Genomic DNA, 6,619 nt, shown 5'->3' on the forward strand with positions numbered 1-6,619 from the left:
TAGTTACATTGTCACCACAGTAATTGTAATTGAGCCCAATTACTTTTTACGAGTACTTCTAACAACACTGATTATTACCTAACCTGCAATTGGGCTTTCACCCGGTGGCAAGAACTCCCACTCACTCCCCTCTCCCCCCCCCCCTCCTTCAGCTTTCTCCTCAGCTCCCTCCCATCCCTGACCTCCACCATTTCCTCCCCCAGCCCATTCCACTCCCTCCCCGTCCTCACCAGGAAGGTGTTCCGCCCTCTCTCTGTCCGCCTCCACACCCTCTGGAGCTTACATCTGTTTCACACCCAACTACCCCTCTTTTTTTTTTTTTAAACAATACCAGACCCTCTTAACGCATGGCTATGCTACTGCTTCTTTTTATGAGTATTACTGGTGAACAAATGGGCATATTATAATTTTTTAAGATTGGTTTGTAATATCAGTTGATACTATTTATGAGAATACTTTACCTATGTATCAAGCTTTCCGAATGATTGAATGCTTTGTGAGAGAATAGTACAGTCCATTTTTGTAGTATTGACTGCTCTCTCACTTACCTTACCTCTGTGTTGTTCTTGACCGTGTGTCTACACTCCGTAATTTTGTTGCATAAACAGGATAAAATTTTGTTTTTAAAGTATGTGTGTTTTCTTGTAGTTGACGTCGCTTTAAACACCAAATTTTTTATTGGGGTTAAATTGTAATTATGTACATAACTGATTCTATATACTGATATTTTTTTCTTGCTGAGTGTTACACTCGTAAATCGTAGTTTTAGAAGTGCGACAGACTTTCGCAAAAAAAATTACACAAATTTTTATATGACACGTGTGTTTAACAATTTATAGAAAGTTCAGGAAATATTTGTGGGACGTTCAGTCACCAAAAGAGAAATCGTCTTCAGCAGTGACATGTAGTTGGTTTGATGTTTGTGGTTTCAGGTCTGCATAAACATTTGCATTTGTCATTCGATTAAGTGAAATAAATATAAATAGCCAAATAACTTGGACGTAAAATACGTTTACCAGGCAATTTCAATTGAAAAAAAAAGACTTATTGAATAATTTCATTCATGTAAACCATGCACAATTAAAAACGCAGGAGTATTAATACATAAAAACAAGTAACTCAAGCAAGTGGTTCTACACACGAAAATATTTCATATTTACTATTCGTTTACCTGTAAATCCCCAATATATTCCAAGTATGTTGGGTAAAACCTAACTCCAGAGTCATCTCACTAATATTAAATAATAAAGTTACTGTTATAAAACAGAAATATTTTATTAAAATAATAAAGTTGAGAATTTTTTACTATTGATTTTTTCGTTTTCTAAAATTCGGGTACATTTGCGTACCCGAGCAAGTCTTCTCGGGTACCAGGTACAGACACAGTGATTCGGGTGTGCGTACCCGAATTCGGGTACGTCTGGCAACACTGATTCTCCTCACTCTGGAAACAGGCAGTCGACTGAAAAATCGATATTGAGAATTGTTAATTTTATTTACCGAGAGATGGCAGCCGTGTTTTCTCGAGCTACTATAACCAAGTCAATAACATTGTGCAGTTTATTTCTTGTTATAAGTGATGAATGATTTCTCAAGGTTCAGTTTGACACCGCAATTTTTATAAAACATATTTGAAAATATTGGTATCTCTTTAGAAAACGTTGATGCATTTATGTCACTATGATAAAAATATTTATACTTACACTTTTAAGTTACAAAGTTTTGTGTAAATTTTGCATGTCTTAGTTATTAACTTTTATAGAATGGTCAATTGAAAATGATGGGAAAAATGTCATTATCCTAAAAAGGATCGTCAAGAATAATGATTTTATACATGCTTTTTATATTATTATTAGCTTCACCTGTATGCTTTTTTACACGCTTCAGACCAGTCAAAGTGGCAGTCATGTTGAGATTCTCGCAGAGAAAGACGTACCGTGGCTGCTAGGCAGCACGTGTGTCAAGTTGGCGACCACACATTGGAATTTCAAGGTCAAAATTTGTCACGAATTAGTGCTCAATTTGTGCTAATTTGTGCCGTAGAAATCAGAATTTGTGCTGCATTACGTAAAAAGTTATAGCATTTATTAAGGTGGTCGCCAACTTGACATCAAGTTGGCGACCACCCAAGGAAAATATCAATTTTTGGAATGAATTTTATGTCACGAATTAAGAAGCCAAAAATTCGAGCTTATCGCAACGTAAACTAAAAAGTTATAGCCCTTGATATGTTTGAAGCGAATTGACAGCTGGCGACCACACATTGGAATTTCAAGGTCAAAATTTGTCACAAATTAGTGCTCAATTTGTGCTACTTTGTGCCGTCGAAATCAGAGTTTGTGCTGCATTACGTAAAAAGTTATAGCATATTGACGTCGTACCGACCATGGCCTTTAAGCCCGTGCTCCGCACCGCCAGTACCGTATCCCATTTTCGAAGCGCGCCCCTTGCCCAGCCGGATTGAGTCAGGCGAGCGCCTCGGGCGTGACCCCAATAGACAACAAACCAAATTAACAGTCACCGCGGCCACTGGCCTTAATTAAAATGCCCGTGAATGTCGGAATAGGAGAAGTCCCTCTAAAACAATTCACAGTGGGACAACATGGTAGTAAATTTACAGTCGCCAACTTGATGTTTCATTTTAAATAATTAAATACATTAAAACTATTGCTAAGCCTTAAGCACCCAATTACCAGGTGCTACATTTTAATTGGGCACCTGGAACATGTTTTAACTGGTAATATAGTAAATTAAATTAATATAAGTTTTTTGACGCCGACTCACAAAGAAGAGAAAGTTTCTCTTCCTTGCGAGGCGGCCATGTCCGGCAGTCTCGAACCACTCCGCGCCGGGAACAGACGTGTGTCCGTGGGCAGCATCCAAGTTTCTTTCATTTTATTACTTTTTATTCTGTACTAAATCTTTAAATTTAAAACCTTTTGTTAATTCACCGCTGCCCACGTCGACTCGGCGCGTATTTTGCGGAGCCGGGCCTATCCCGACCGTCTTAAGTGTGATACCGCGATACGTATCGTAGCACAAAACGTACGGTGCTGGCCGACTCCAGCGAAAGTGTTTTTACTTAAGGACGCCGTGCATATGCCTGCCGGCTGCACACACGTAAGTGTTTCGCCGAATTTAGGAGCCCGCTCATAGAGCATCCCCTGCACCCGTTAATGTTCGGCGCTGGCCGTTTCCAGCGAGCATCGACCCGCGTCCCACGAGACTGCCGCGGTAACCATTAATGTCGAGTAGCGTTGTTTTTTCTGTGTTAATCGTGTAACGGCTAGACGTCGCCAAGTGTTGGTGAGAGTGTTTTGTAGCGGGACTAGATTAAAGGTAATTCTCACCAACTCGTGTATACTAATTTTCCGGAGTCTCCCGTCCTCCACACGGCCGAGCGGCCTTCACAGTCAAGGGAGAACCATTCAGGGTAGATTCAAGCCGTGTACCTGGCGGGGCACGCGGGGGCAGAGTACCCACGACCCAACATCAACGGCCTAGCAGTCCGCTAGCCTGGCGCTCCTCCGGACAACAAGAGCACCGCGACGCCCGTAGCGCCCGTCAGGTACCCCCCGGGCCTTTCACATAGGTCGGGTGACGGCAATATATTAAGGTGGTCGCCAACTTGACGTCAAGTTGGCGACCACCCAAAGAAAATATCAATTTTTTGGAATGAATTTTACTGGCGAAAGACTAAACTAGCTTCTCCTACCAGCATAGAAGGCTAAGAGCCAGGGCCGGCGTGTCCATATAGGCGAACTAGGCAACCGCCTAGGGCGTCAAGTAGCTGGGGGCGGCACAGCACGACACATAACAGCTGATATAATTTGTTTAATGATTATTGAAACTAGATGAAAATGGATTTTTGTAACAGTTTGGAATGTTTATATTGATATAAGTAATTATTTAAAGTCCACGGTGGTCTGTTTATGATTTGTAATAAGAAAAAAAGAAAGAAAAAACACAAGCCTGCTTACATTTTATTGTTGACAAAATATTAGGCTTACGTGATGTATTTTGAGGCAAGGAAAATTTTTTTTGTGGTGTTAGCCCGGGGGGGGGGGGGGGGGCATTAAGGTTTTTCGCCTAGGGTGCCAATTTACCTTGCACCGGCCCTGCTAAGAGCTCTGCTTCACTCGCACGGCTGACCGCCACAATATCAGCACTCTCAGAGCAGTCAACTCCGACTAAAAACAACAGCAACCACCATGAACAACCAAAGGAACAAACCATGGTCCACCCAACAGTGGGAGTGAACCTCCCCCCCATAATCCACAGTAGCAGCCCTGGTGGCTTACTCTGCCAGGCTACGAATGACATCAGTATCATCAAGTAGTCGGCAATATGACTGACGCCGCCGTCAGTGCTCCCTCTGAGAGCACAGGCCGTTATGTTTCCTCAACACCTGATCAGTGCCGCGCCTCGAACGCGCCAGTGCGTGCAATGTAGTGCAGTGCCCCGGACGGCGTGACGTCAGTCACGGCCCCCTACGTGTGCAAAGCGCCCGGCCGGGTGTGGCACTGCGCAACTAAATAATTTGTTCATGCATTTGATAAAACAAACAAAAACTAATACTTGTAAAATAACTAATAATTAATGTTAATTCAATAATCATTTTGTAAACTGGGATCATTCACAAAACTGGCCGAAATCATCTTCCCGCGCTCCGCAGTTTTCCGCGGAATTTCCCCCCTCCCTGGCCAAGATGGCCAGGGAGGTTAGTCAGTCGCCATCCAGCACTCGCCAGGGCCGGCAGTCCGCGCACGGGGAGCTCTCAACTTTCGCGCCAACATCAACATTCACTGCAATAGGTAATTATAGTCAAACCGTTTAACTCAGCTCCCCGGTCGACCCGAATCGGCCGTTCGAGATTTCGTACGGTCCTTCAATATAATGTGTAGCCCGACACCGGGCTTTTCGTGTGCTACGTAATTAATTAGGTGACCCTCCGTGGCACCTGCGCCTCACGCTAGTGAAATCCCACATCGGGAATTAGTTCTGTCGCCCACGCGGGCGGCACTGCGCCAAATGCGAACTTAAGTTTTCAGACGAGTCATTAACTGGGACGTGCCACGGTCGCGGGTGCAATATCCTGCCGGATTCCGCCGCGTCCGTACCCAGCATAACGTGGCCCTAGCCACCGCGCGGAGTAGCCGCCATTGTGTAACCACCTGTGTGGGACGCCCGGACCTGGTCCGAACCCGGGACTAACCACAGTGACTGTAGTGTAGTGTTTTGTATTAAGTAATGTTGTATGACCAGTCGTCCATGTATTTCATGTTGCGTTCCGCAAACCCTCACGTAGGTAGGAACAGACTTATCGCTCACCCGAGCATCCAACTCGCAGCTCGCCGGAAACAACCCCTATTAACGTATTAGCCACTGGGTTACCGTGTGGCCGTAATAAGTACCGCCAATAGAAGGTGGCGTGCGTGGAGCATAGGTCGACGATGAAGCGGCCAGTCGCGTGAGCGTGTCAAGTGTAAAGTGTGCGACGGAATAAACCAGTTAAAAGGACGTGTGTGTTTTTACTAATACGGCGTCCTGGGAGGCCATAACAGCCCTGGGAGTCCTTTGCCGACACGTCCCTGCCTGCAGCTACGAGGCCAGGAAGCATGCCCTTGAGATCAAAATTAATCAAAACATTTCTAATTCACGTAAAATTCAAATCAGGCAGCGGGGATGGCGTCATGACATCAATGTGAAGCTACTCTTTTATAGCTGACTTCAGGCAGATTGGAACACTTATATATTTCTCCACTCGGAGATGCTCACCACATTTTAGCACAGCTTGGAATGAATCAATGATACATAAAATTTAATTCAATTTTAAGCAAACAGGACAACAAAAACATTTGAAATCATAGTATGATTGACCTGAGCTGCAACCAGGATTCTAGCTTTGTTTGGTTTGTAATACAGGAGAAACAGCAGTTTTATGTGCCGAGTAAGTGTGGGGACATCACATGGTCGATTTAAATCCATCCTATAGATTTTGAAAAAAAAAAAAAAAGTAAATGTATCTGTATTTTAAATACTAAAATATGTCGCATCTAATTTTCAATAAAATAATACAATAATTAATTAATTGAATAAAAATAATTGATGTTTCGGGAGCCTTCAGCCAGATTTGTAGGTGTAAGGTTCGTTGTTAATGTATGACGCCGTCCCCGATACCTCCTATGATTTTTACGTGATTTTTGCTTGGGTTCGAGATCTCAGGGAAGGTTCGGCCTTGTGGCTAGAGGTAGGGGTTAACGCAGTAGGGCCCCCCGAGCTGTTATGGCCACTCGGGACGCCTGAAGAATAACACAAAGTTTCTGGAGGATATTTGATGAATTTATTACGGCACAGCCCTATACATGGTGCTGCCCATTCTGGCCGTAACGGTTTTCCCGACGCGACTATAGTCACACGCACAGCTCACTTCCTCAGTGGCGGCTCACGATTTTAATGCGCGTGAGGGGCGGACTTGTACACGTGATGCGGCGGTTACAAAATACACACTAACATGACGAACGATATCTTGACGAACAAAACACTTCACTATTACCTAACACTTAATATACTGGGCTAGTGGCACGTAGGCCTGTGTCTCCGGCGACTCTACGTGATA

The sequence above is a fragment of the Bacillus rossius genome, chromosome 7, assembly GCF_032445375.1.
Source record: "Bacillus rossius redtenbacheri isolate Brsri chromosome 7, Brsri_v3, whole genome shotgun sequence".
Classification (NCBI taxonomy): domain Eukaryota; kingdom Metazoa; phylum Arthropoda; class Insecta; order Phasmatodea; family Bacillidae; genus Bacillus; species Bacillus rossius.